Source organism: Stegastes partitus, unplaced genomic scaffold, assembly GCF_000690725.1.
Source record: "Stegastes partitus isolate 25-593 unplaced genomic scaffold, Stegastes_partitus-1.0.2 Scaffold461, whole genome shotgun sequence".
In the NCBI taxonomy this organism is placed as follows: domain Eukaryota; kingdom Metazoa; phylum Chordata; class Actinopteri; family Pomacentridae; genus Stegastes; species Stegastes partitus.
Genome location: NW_007578192.1, coordinates 280,223 through 291,870, shown reverse-complemented (window position 1 = coordinate 291,870; position 11,648 = coordinate 280,223). Strand labels below are relative to the sequence as shown.

The following is an 11,648-nucleotide window of genomic DNA, read 5'->3' as shown; positions in this document are numbered from 1 at the left end:
TTTTTTGGGAATTCTGAGACCTTCTGTGGTTGTTTCTGGGTTTTTTTTACTATTAGTCTCCCTTTTTGTGTTCAATTTCTGTCTCTTTATGCTCACCTTGAATCTTCTTCCATCTCTTCATGATCATTGTAAGTCTTTTAGTCAATGTTTTGCAACTCGCTGTGGTCATTTTGCATGTGTTTGTGCCTGCTTTGTCTTTCTGTGGTTCTTTTCCATCTTTTTTGTGGTTAACAGAAATCTCTTTGGAGCTACTTAATCTCTGGTTGATTCAGGCCTTTTAATCATAGAAAATTGGCTAAATCTGTTAAATACAAGTGATCTGAGGTAGATGAGCTACAAACTGGAACTAAGAAGCGAAAACATACTTCTCTTTCAAGAATTTTCCGGAGGGATTAAGATCAAGGTTCATGACTCATCTGTTACATTACTCAGGTGTGACTCTCAGATCTAAAAATATTATTTTATTGGTCATCTGAGTTCTGCTGTCAAGGCTTCAAAGCAAAAGAGCCTGAGCACTCTGAAAGCCAATTCGTGGTTTCTGCATCCCTGTGTGCAGGCCAATGTGGAGTTTGAAAGGAGGAACGTGGGTCTATTCATGCTACATTATACGAAAAGGTACATGTCGGTCTGCTGCTCAGACGGTCACATCGCCCCTCATATTTAAACATAAAAAAAAATAACACTCGGCTCCTGTGGATGAGTCTGAAAGGCTGTGACTTTGCTCTTTTTACAGGATACAGCAGCTCGTTACAGACTGAGCTTTCGCACAGTGTCGGAGAATATTCTTGAGGTTTGCAGAGGGTGGTGTGTGAACATAGCACAGGATATCTGGAGATTTTAGAACGTCCTGCTGTGTTTGGGCACCGACGTGCAAATCAAGGCTCTGAAAAAGTCAACTAATTTAAGTACAACTATTGCAATGATGATTTAGAAAACTGTGGATGAATCTTCTTGCACAAAACACAAATCTTTGCAAATGACAAAAACTTCCTTCAAGTCTTTTACAAACGACTAAGAGAACAAGGAGCAGTCGAGACTCTAATTAACAAACTCTTTGCTACAAGACTGATGACAGTGAAGCTCCCACATTAACCTGTGGACTGAACCTCATCTTTTCCTGATGCATCATCACTCATGTCCCCAATCTGCACAGTCTGCATTTCGGAGTGCGTGCTCGTTGCACTTTGATGCTTATTGGCTTCTGTTAATGTGGTGAGTCACATGCTGCTATTTCTGTCCAGGACACATTAACGCTGCTTTCAGCTTTCAGCCGCTGACTGGTTCAAAAGGTCTTCTCAGGACACCGATGTCAAAAATCAATGCTTTATCGGAGCACTTCCTCTGATCAAAGAGCTGATATCCAGTATCTACCAACATCCTGATCAATATTCTGCAGGTGGAAGAAGAGGACTTGCCTTTTGATTTATAGAGCTGTTGGACTGTTTGTAATTAATATTTAAATGTGGAAAAAAAAAAAAATCTGGTCTACTTTATACGACCGCAGAACTTCATTAATCATTTCTGGAATATTTAACTGGTTTCAAGGACTTTTTAGAAAAAGATCTCTGTTATTTTTATTTCTTATGAAGTCCAGATAAAGGAATTATAAAGTCTCATATTTGTGTGACATGTATTTTAATTAAGCCTTTCTGCTGTTAATTAATTTTATTTCTTTTAGGTCTTTCATTACTTCTTTGCTTGTTTTTTTTGTTGATTTATCTTGAGTTTTCTCTGACACATACAGATGGATGACAAATTAAAACATCTGAGCCCTTGACCCCCACATTGAGGAGATCTGGTAGCTCTGTTTTCTGCCATGGTTGATGAAAGATGAAACATTTCTGTCCTGGTGGAAGTGGTTTCTTCCGGGGGTCACTGACTGGTTTGGTGAAAATGATGTAAACCATAATTTATGACCTCACAGTCACTAGATCTCAACCCAGTATGGAGATTTTGGACCAACATATTAGACCTCACTTTCCACCACCATCATCAAAACACCAACTGAAGGAATATCTTTTATAGGAATGGTTTGTATCTCTCTAGCAGAGTTCATAGACAGTCGGAGAATCAATGCCAAGATGCACCGAAGCGGTTCTGGCAGCACATTGTGGCAAAACACCTTACAGAGACACTTCATGTTGGTTTTACCTGTAATGTGTCAACTGTCTGTGTATTTAAACCAATTATTTATTTTGCCTATAAGATGTACGGATATACTTTTCCAAACTGAAACCTTTAAAATTGTTGTTTCGTGCAAAATGGCAAATATTGAGTTTGGAAACAGAATTACAAATTGTCCAAGACATGAGTTTCCTGGTTACAAAGCTTCCCCTGGTTTATAGGTCATATTTAGGATTTATGACGTTTACATGGAACTAAAGTTGTCAAAGATTAACTGTTTAATAAATTAAATTAATTTAATTGATTAATTGCTGTTAATGAGATATTGAGTTCGAGGATGAGGTGCCCTCATGTTAGAAAAATATATTGTAGAGTTGCTGCAGTACCTGGTTGCTCCACCAGGTGGAACCTCTTACTGTTTGGTGAGATGGAGTTAAAGGTGCGTTTGCCGATCACCTACAAATGAAAACGAACGCACCTCCCCGCTGTCTCACTGTGGCGCTCGTGTTGATGAACTCGGCAGCATCAAATTGTGAAAAAGGTGTCTGGCGGTTGTTCAGTTTGGCTACCTGAGGCTAATGCTAATGCTAAGCTAGGAGTTTAGAACAGTAATAGTGCATCGTAACGCTCTGCTCAGAGTTCAGAGTCATTTCAGAGGAGGCAGTAAAAACTGATAGATGTCCTGGATCGATAAAGTTGCTGTGACATTATTTGAGCAGCTGTTTACAGCAGCTGGAATAACTTAAGCAACAGTAAACAAGTCAGTCTTTTATATAGATCAAATATGAGGATTATTTTATATCAAACCACTGTGACGAGATTAACACCAATGTGGGTTATTTACTGTGGAAGACGGGAGCTTGTTTGCTGTGTTTAATACTCTGGATGTTGTCAATCGACTAATTTGAAACGCCGTGTCTTTTTTTTTGGTCAATTTAATCTATTATTAAAGTAATCTGGTGTTTTAAATTTCTAATGCAACTGAGTCTATTTTGCAGCAAAGTGTAAGAGGTTAAAAATGTTTCACTTTGTTCTTATGAGCAAATGCAAACTGTCAGTTATTTGATTATTGGTTGCTAATGCGTTCAAATATCAGTTACAGAAGCTGTTTAAAACTTGATCCCTACACGGAGCACCTGAGGCTCTGCAGACCCCGTTCACATGATCCACTCTGTTTCCTGCGTGCTGTTTGGAAACATTACAGGCAGCTGCACAAAGTGGCTGATTTGAAAAGGTTAATGTGACATTTCTGAAACCATTAACCCTGAGTTAATGTGACTGAGGCTGCTGACCCGAACGTGCTGCCAAGCCTTCCTCGTATAGTTTCATTTGGCCTAACTCAACCAAACCTCAATCACAGATGACGATGATGAAAACTGAGTGAAGTAATATTTTCATCCAGTACGAAAAAGGTCAGTCCAGGTCTTGATATGCGGCTTCTGCGTTATTGCCCTCCTCTGTGGTTCCTTTATCTATTACCTCCTCAGAGAGAACTGTTTTCTTCCCTCACACTGATTTCACATTGTGCTCGGTCTATTTTTAATCATTTTAGCACCAATTATGCAACAGCAGGCCGATACAGAGAGGCTGCGAAATGTAATTTCACCCCACAGTCCCCTTTGGCTGCTGATCCACAGGATCCTGAATCACGAAGTGCTGAGAGGCGTTCGTTTCAGGGAGCTTCAGGATGCGGTTTTCAGATTGCGGCGATTCCTCGGTTCAAATGTCAGCTTACCGGAGGGCGAGAGAGGCTCGGGAAAAACACCAGAGATAGATAGAGAGAGAGGAGGGAGAGGTGGAGGTAAATGATTAAGTATAGTTGTGAGTTCATTTCCCCAGCGGAGCCTCGGCTCCATTTCTTTCCATCCTCCAACAGAGATTCATCTCCCTGACAGCGATGGGAGGAGGAGGTGTGCGTCTTTGTGTGCTGCTGTGTGTGCGTGGACAGTGATAGCAGAGCAGAGGGAGTGGCAGACATCCATTAATAAGAGCTTTTCACTGTACGAATCACATGTTGTCTCTCTCAATCTTGGTTCGTCACTTTTCCTCCTCCTTCAATCTTCTGCGCTCATTTCTCCAGCAGTCACAGTAAATGTGTTGGATGGCTGCGCAGGAGGCCTCATCATTCACACCCGATGAAGAAGAGGACAGCGAGGAACGAGAAGAGGGGGCCGCTGCTGCTGCTGTTGTTGTTGTTGGGAACGTCCTCCAAGGATTCTTCTTTTCATTCTTATTTTCTGAGGCTGAACCATCATTTAGACGAGAACGTGTTCGCTGCAGATACGGCTATTTTTTATCATTGATTGTTCTGCTTTTCTATCTTTTTTCTTTTTTCTTTTTCTTTTTAACGAATCAATTTAGAGCTGAAGTGAACAGAAAAAGAGGCTGTGTGTTGTTTGATATTTCTGTTTTCAGGCAAAAAGAAGGAAAAATATCAAAACATATATGCAGATTTCAGCATTTTAACACAGCAGATCATTGTAAACAGGGCACTCTGGGTTAGTTGTTAGCCTGGGGATTGATTTACACTATTTTGAGGGCTGTTTTATGTATAAGACCACTAAGCCATTATTTGCAGAATTACATCAATTAATCAGATGAAACAGTGTCAACATTAACAGCAAATGTCCATCAGGTATAAAATCGTGTCACAGAGCAATGTGGCCACCAAATGTTTGGCATTTCTCCTTAAACATTTAATCAATGACAACATTAGTTTGCTGATTGACAAATCTATAAATCGACAACTAATGAATACTTCCATTGTTGATCGATCTGTCAACTGTTTCTCAACCAATCAGTTAGTTGTTTGGTCAATAAAATGTCGGAAAATGGTGAAAAATGTTGATCAGTGTCCACAACCCAAAGATGTTCAGGGAAAAAAATCACATTTAAGAAGCAAGAATCAGAGAATTTAGACCTTTTAAATAATAATTTAAAAAAATAAAAATACTGAAATCGATTAGTCGATTATAAGCTCCAGCCCCTCGCGACCCTAGTGAGGATTTAGGAGTGTATAGATAATGGATGGATGGATTAATTGATTATCAAAATAGTTGATCAATCTAATAGTGGATCACTGAGAGATGAATCAATGCAGCCTGTTCTCAGTTCTATAAAACAACTATGCAATAAATTGTAGGACAACTTGGGTGATAAATGCATATTTTTCAATTCGAGTTACAACGATCAGAATCACAGTTTTCATTATTCTGTATTTGGATTCACCACTGAATTGTTTCAGATTTTAGAATATGTCTGTTCCTTAAGAAAAATCGGCTTCTATACGACTGAAATGTGAAACCAGAAATAGTTTGAAGGAAACTGAAGCTGCAGCAATAAACTGATTAGTCAACTATTAAATGAATGAATCAGTTTGTTTTTGAGTCTAAAGTCTCTGATTTCGACTCCTTAAATGTGCATTTTTTTTCTGGTTATGTGGGTCAGAATGTTTACAGGTGCTGAATTAAAAAACACTGATGCAGTTTGCTTCATACTTAAACCGTTTTGTTGCCTCACAAGAAAACGTTTTATTAATTCTGTATCTTCAGTTCTGTTCTCAAACAGTCTCACAAACATTAAAAGCTACATTATTGCAGGAATTGCTTTAAAATGTACCATTTGTTATAAATATGTTATATAAGTAGAACAGTAGGTATGAATCTGAACATAACCTTTAATTTAGGGGTGAAAACTCTTTAGATAACTCAGAATATCTGCAGGTTTTTCTGTTTGTGTAACAGTTTGTGATGCTCGACCCTCTTTCCTTGAAGCGCAATCCTTAATTCCCATGTAAACAACCTAAAACACCAAAAATACCACAACACGTCACTGTGAGACGTGTTAATAAACCTTGAACTACAATGACCAACACTGGGCAACACCAAAGTCCAGTATATGTCTGGTGCTGCTGCTTCTTTTACCAGTAATGATTGTGACAAAACCACGAAGCAGGCAACAGTTTCACTTATGTGCATTTAGGAATTTGGTTAAATATTTACGCTCATGTGCTCGGTCTCATTTAGGTCCTAATTTCACCTCTAAACTCTGCCAGGAGCCCCCAGGGCCACAACGTCCCCTCTCCTGGGAACCCGACCTAATTAAACACGAAGCCTCGAACCTCCCAGCGGCCCAGACGACCTCATCAGCACATCACATGACCCACGGTGTTTGTTACGCGTCCAATCGGAGCCCGGCAGCGGCCTCTGGGTCAGAGGTGAAGGGATTAGGTGCATTGTGGGTGAACGCCCTGCGGACACGTCAGGTCACCTCTGCGGTGGAGGGAGGGGGAGCCTTCCCAGCGGCTCTTTGTGTGTCGCCGAGTAAAAGCTCATTATAAGTCTTACAGGTCGTGTGTGGCTGCGAGCTGAACGCATCAATCAGTCCGAGGTGCCGCATTTCTGCACGCAGCAGGTGCAGCTACACTGTGATTTAACCGCAGGAGCTTCTCTCACACACAGAGCTGCTAATTCAATTATCTGAGGCTCCACATACAAACATTTCCACAGTAACAGTGACTAGAACGGATGAGAATCTCTGCAGCTTTACGGCCTGTTTTAGCTCCTGGTTTTGGTTTTGAGGCGCATTTCGTATCTGGTTGTGATTTTTTTTTAACCTCAGAACTCCGGTGTAACTGCCTGCTCAGCACAAAAACACACCGTTACGCCTCGTTTCCACACAGCAAATCAGCAGTAAGTCCATTCATTCCTATGAGAGCCTCTCTGATCTTCGATGTGACTGCTAAACTCCTTTTTGCATTTTTTTCTGGTTAAAAAATTAGAAATTGTGCAGTAGATCACAGACAGACAGGACTGTGTGCACCAGGAAGTTGGATAAATGAATCCGCTAACAGGCTCTTGAGATGTTTAACTATGAGACAGTCAGAAGGTGTCAATGTGTAACTATGAAGACACTATTGTTGCTACGGTAACTCACGCTAGCTGTGTAACATCTAAAAAACACTGTAGTGGCTTATATTTGCTACAAGAAAATATTTTAACAAACTAACTAAGCCACTATTCATTAAAAAATAATTTACAGAACATTACTGTTTTGCGATAGTTATTCATGATATATACGGTTGTAGAACTACAGACAAAATGAGAACAAACAGCAATTCTTCCTTAAAACCTACTAAGATCAAAAAAAAAGTGCCCTACAATATTAGAGGTGAGGTTTTGTTTGCTATTTTTTCTCTATATTTGGGTTTTACAGGATGAATGCAGCATTAAAACAGCACCAAGCTTCCTAGCAAACACAAGCAAAGATTTACATTTTGTTTAAAAAGATGTGAATGATTCAGATAAAATGAAGCTATAAAGAAGGATAAACGTGGATGAATCCTGGATCAGCTCCAACAGAATCCACTTTATGTATCAAAAGTGAAAGTTGCTTCTCATAATACAGAAAAATGATCCCTGTAAGTGTTTTCTATTCTGTTATTGGATTATTACTATTATCACTACTGATGCATTAATGTGTAGGCTGGCTTTATACGCTGCAGGAGAGGATCTGCCGGTTCCACACGTCATTTGCTTTATCAGGTGGAAAATTATAAAAAAAAAAATAAAAAATCAGGATGGAAACGCCTCCAGAATCCGCCTAAACGAAACATCCAGCGTCAGACGAGGCTTCGACACACACACTCAGGTAGAAACACATTCAGCCCACTGCTTCATGTGATGTGAAGGAGCTGATAGATCCTCTCGTGCCGCGCAGACTTCAGAGGCCCTCGTATTCCCAAACTCCAAACAAGCGGCGGCAGGCGAAGGGGTTGCAGCAGGACGGATCTGCCTCTTTCAACTCGTCAGGGTGGGAAAAAAGAAAAAACGCTGCCTCATGTTTCTGCCCCTGTTTCTCCCTCACACCGAGAAACTAAAGCTTCCACGTGCAGCCGCCGCAACACAAAACGCTCGTGCAGCAGCCGACGCTGACTGAGCTTCTAAAAAAAGAACGAGGGCAAAGCCGTTTTGCAAATGTGTGAAGTGGAAGAAGCCAACGTTTGACGGAGTTGATACGGAGAGGAAACAAAAGCTTAACTGATCGCTTTAGCTCTCAGCCGGGAGAGGAAGCGGCTACACACTGCTCTTTATCCGAGAATGGACAGTTAACTAGATGCACATTTGCCAAATCGATCAGTCGGTTCTCATCGGTGAAGCCTTTTCTCTTGTAAAACAGAAAGATGCTGATAGAAAACACTGGCAGTAAATGTCGCCACTGTGGTGCTGATGTGGTGGTTCTTGGACTGAAGGGGGCACAGAGCCAACGCAGGGAGGAAAACTCCAGCACCAGCAGCAAAATTCAGCTTGACTGACTTTAGCTGGAGCTTCCTAAATATTGGTAATGACTGATAAAAAGGCAGCAGTTTACATGAGGTCAGGAGGATTTATTCAGCTTCTACATGGGGAACAGAGAGCAAAAAGAGGCTGTTTTTTTAGACTTTTTAACCTGTTTCTTTGAAAAACCTGAGCCTTCTTCTAAATATCACAGCGAGAATCATCTTCATTAACAAGAAAGAACAGCGAGTCAATAAATTGGCTCTAATAATCTAACAGATTGAAAACATATCAACGTGTAAGGTAGAAGACGAAGCACATGATTGTCAGAGAATGTGTGTAAAGACGGTGAAACTTGGATCAATGGAAAGAGATCCGGATCAAACTGAGTCACGGTTCGGTTCATTTCTAGTAAAAAACACGTTGCTTGATTGGTTTGAACTGTCAGAACTATTTCAGGATGCTACAGATTAATATCTGAATAAAAAAAAAAAAAAAATTTAACCAGAAGAGCACGAGGAGGGAAGTTTTGAACTGAAATATGGTTCAACAACATTATGTCACAGAAGGACTGAACTTTCAGTTGTTGCTGCTAGTTAATGCTTTAATAACATTATTATATTGTTTTGACTGCACATAAATCCATCAATTATTTTCTCCATTAATCGATGAGTTATTTGGTCTATAAAATGGTGATAACTGTTGATCAGTGCTTCCTACGACCTCGATGACAAACGTCTTGTTTTGTCCACAACCCAAAAATATTCAGTTTACTGTCATAAATGAGGAAAGAAAAATAAAAAAATGTGCATATTTAAGAAGCTGAAACCAGACTATGTTGCCTTCTTTTCCTGAAAATTTACTCGAACTGATCAGTTGACTATTAGAATAGCTGCTGATTAATCCAATAGGTTGTTGCAGCTCTAACAGGCAGCCTATGTAAGTTATAATGAAAGGACGCAGGCATGCTGTGGAAAGTTGTTTACCGTGTTTGCTGAACCGTAATGTAAAAACAACACAAGCACATGGAGATCCTGTGTAATTTTTCATACAAAAAAATAAAAAAATTGTGGTTAAAGCTTCTAAAATATGATGATTTAAGGCTTTTTTTTGGTCGTATTGCATCATAAACTGGATGTTTTGAGGCTTTAGGGAGCATTTTTGTTGCTATTTCCAGCATGTGCCCATTAATGATTAATACAATCAATTCAATCTGACTGTTTTCATGCCAACCTTTAATTTTTGTGTGACATTATTTTTGCTAAATACGCATCTCAGCGGTACCTTGACTCATTTTATGTGCCGATATTGATCCCTGAAGTCAAATCAGTGATTTCATTTTACCAAATCTAAGACATTAACGCGCAGTGGGAGGTTGTTCTGGTGCTAAAAACAGTCAGCAGGCTGTCGTGACTGTAAATGAAAGCAGAAACACTGAATTTTTAAATGGCTCTTACGTTAGAAAAAAATTCAAAAATCCCATCCACACTGACAGGCTTTACCTCTCTGACTCTGGCTCAGTACGATGATGTTCCTGGTTTTAATCCTGCCCACGAAGAATCACTAAAAATATTCACAAGAGCCAAAAAAGAACCTGTATTTTTGTGCAAAACACTGTACTGCTTCTACTTCAGGTTTACAAAAAATAAAAAATAAAAAAATCGACAAAACTGCAGTATTGATCTGCCCATGATGCTTCTGTAGAGCTGAAAGAGGCTCCATGCTACTGTGCTAAATTTGTAACCAAACTGCTTCAAGCACACATAAATAATTTCCACTGCAGCTTTCATAACTCCTGAAGCAGAAGAGTAAGGAGGGGAGGGGGGAAAAGCTACAAAAAAAATAACACAAAGTGAAATCAGCAGGAGAGAAAATACCTCATATGGCTTAGACGTTGATTTACATGACACCGTAATTATGTGAAGGAGGCTAAAACACTGAAGCTGCTGCGCCGAGATCACATTTATGCTTCTTGTCGTGTCTCGAGTCACACAAATGAGGCGGCAGAATAATCAGAAAAACCAGTCGCGCAAAGGAATCGGCAACAAAAGAGCCAAGACATCCACGAGTTCCAGACAAATCGCCCGAATCTGATCCTCTTGTGTGGGTCTTTCTGCATCTCAGGCGCAAACTGAAACCTATTATTGTCGCCACACAGCTGATTTTACACTTCACATGTAGTCGTTTTCTGCTGCAGCAATAAAACACCCCCCCAGCACACACACACACACACACACACACACACACACACAGTGGCGTTTTACACAAGAACAAAATATTGAAGAGGAGAAGAAGAAAGCATGTGTCGCCTCACCAGATCCGTGAATGTAAATTCCCACTGAGGGAAAAAACTGACGAGAAGTGACGGAGAAGCTCCTCAGTCGCAGTCGAAGCCTCCAACAGGAACCTTTTGGAGAAAATCCAGTCTGTAAAAAACACAAATAAACAGGTATGAGATGACAGCAGAGGCAAGATAACAACTTCACAAATATAGCAGATATCAAGTACAAAAAAATCAACTCCAAACAGCAAATAAAGAGATTTCTGATGCCGCCGAACCGAAAAAAGTGCCGAATATCAAACAGCAGAAGCCCCAGAGGATCAATTGAACTGTCAATCAGGCGACGCACACAGCTCCTCATTACCGTCATTATTAAAGTTGGAGCTCAGAAGATCTTCCTCTTAAATTTTTGTTTTGTTTTTGTTGCCATCAGCAGCGCTCGTCACTGCGTTTCGGCGCCGAGCTTCCCCCCCCCCGTCAATCAAGCTTCTCACATGGGAACGAGACATTTTGAAGTTTCTATTTATAACCGCCGGCGACTGTTTCTCGTTCGTTGAGGCTGCGACTACATCCACACTTCCTCCGCTTGCAGGGCTTTTCTCGGCTCACGGTGGGCCTCTGGGAGGCGGCGACGCACGACGAGCACGATCGTTCCGCAAACAGTAGAAGCGATGAGTCTGTCGCTTTTTTTTGGAAGGAGAGAAATCTACACATTTTTCTGTTATTTGATGAATAAAAATGTCTGTTATGATGAGTAAAACCCAGACGAGGATGAGAGTTCTCTGCTGGAAACTTGTGGATTTTTTCCTCTGCATTAGAGGCAAGTTGGAAAAATTTGGCATGAGATGGACGGATGGATTCGTGCAGCAGGTGTTGTACGAGGGGAGGTAAAAAGTTCATAGAAGGAGGTACATACTGCAGCAGCAGACTATTATTTTATAATATAGTCCTCATTTACCTCAATGCAC

General features: G+C 40.5%; 1 protein-coding gene across 1 annotated transcript in view; it reads right to left on the bottom strand.

Moving 5' to 3' along the window:
- Positions 1-11,648, bottom strand: part of large2 (LARGE xylosyl- and glucuronyltransferase 2) — a 127,529-nt gene that overhangs the window by 61,098 nt on the left and 54,783 nt on the right. The window contains exon 2 of the mRNA XM_008286633.1: positions 10,714-10,825. The gene's annotated coding sequence lies outside the window, so the exon portion shown is untranslated. The remainder of the gene's footprint in view (positions 1-10,713; positions 10,826-11,648) is intronic.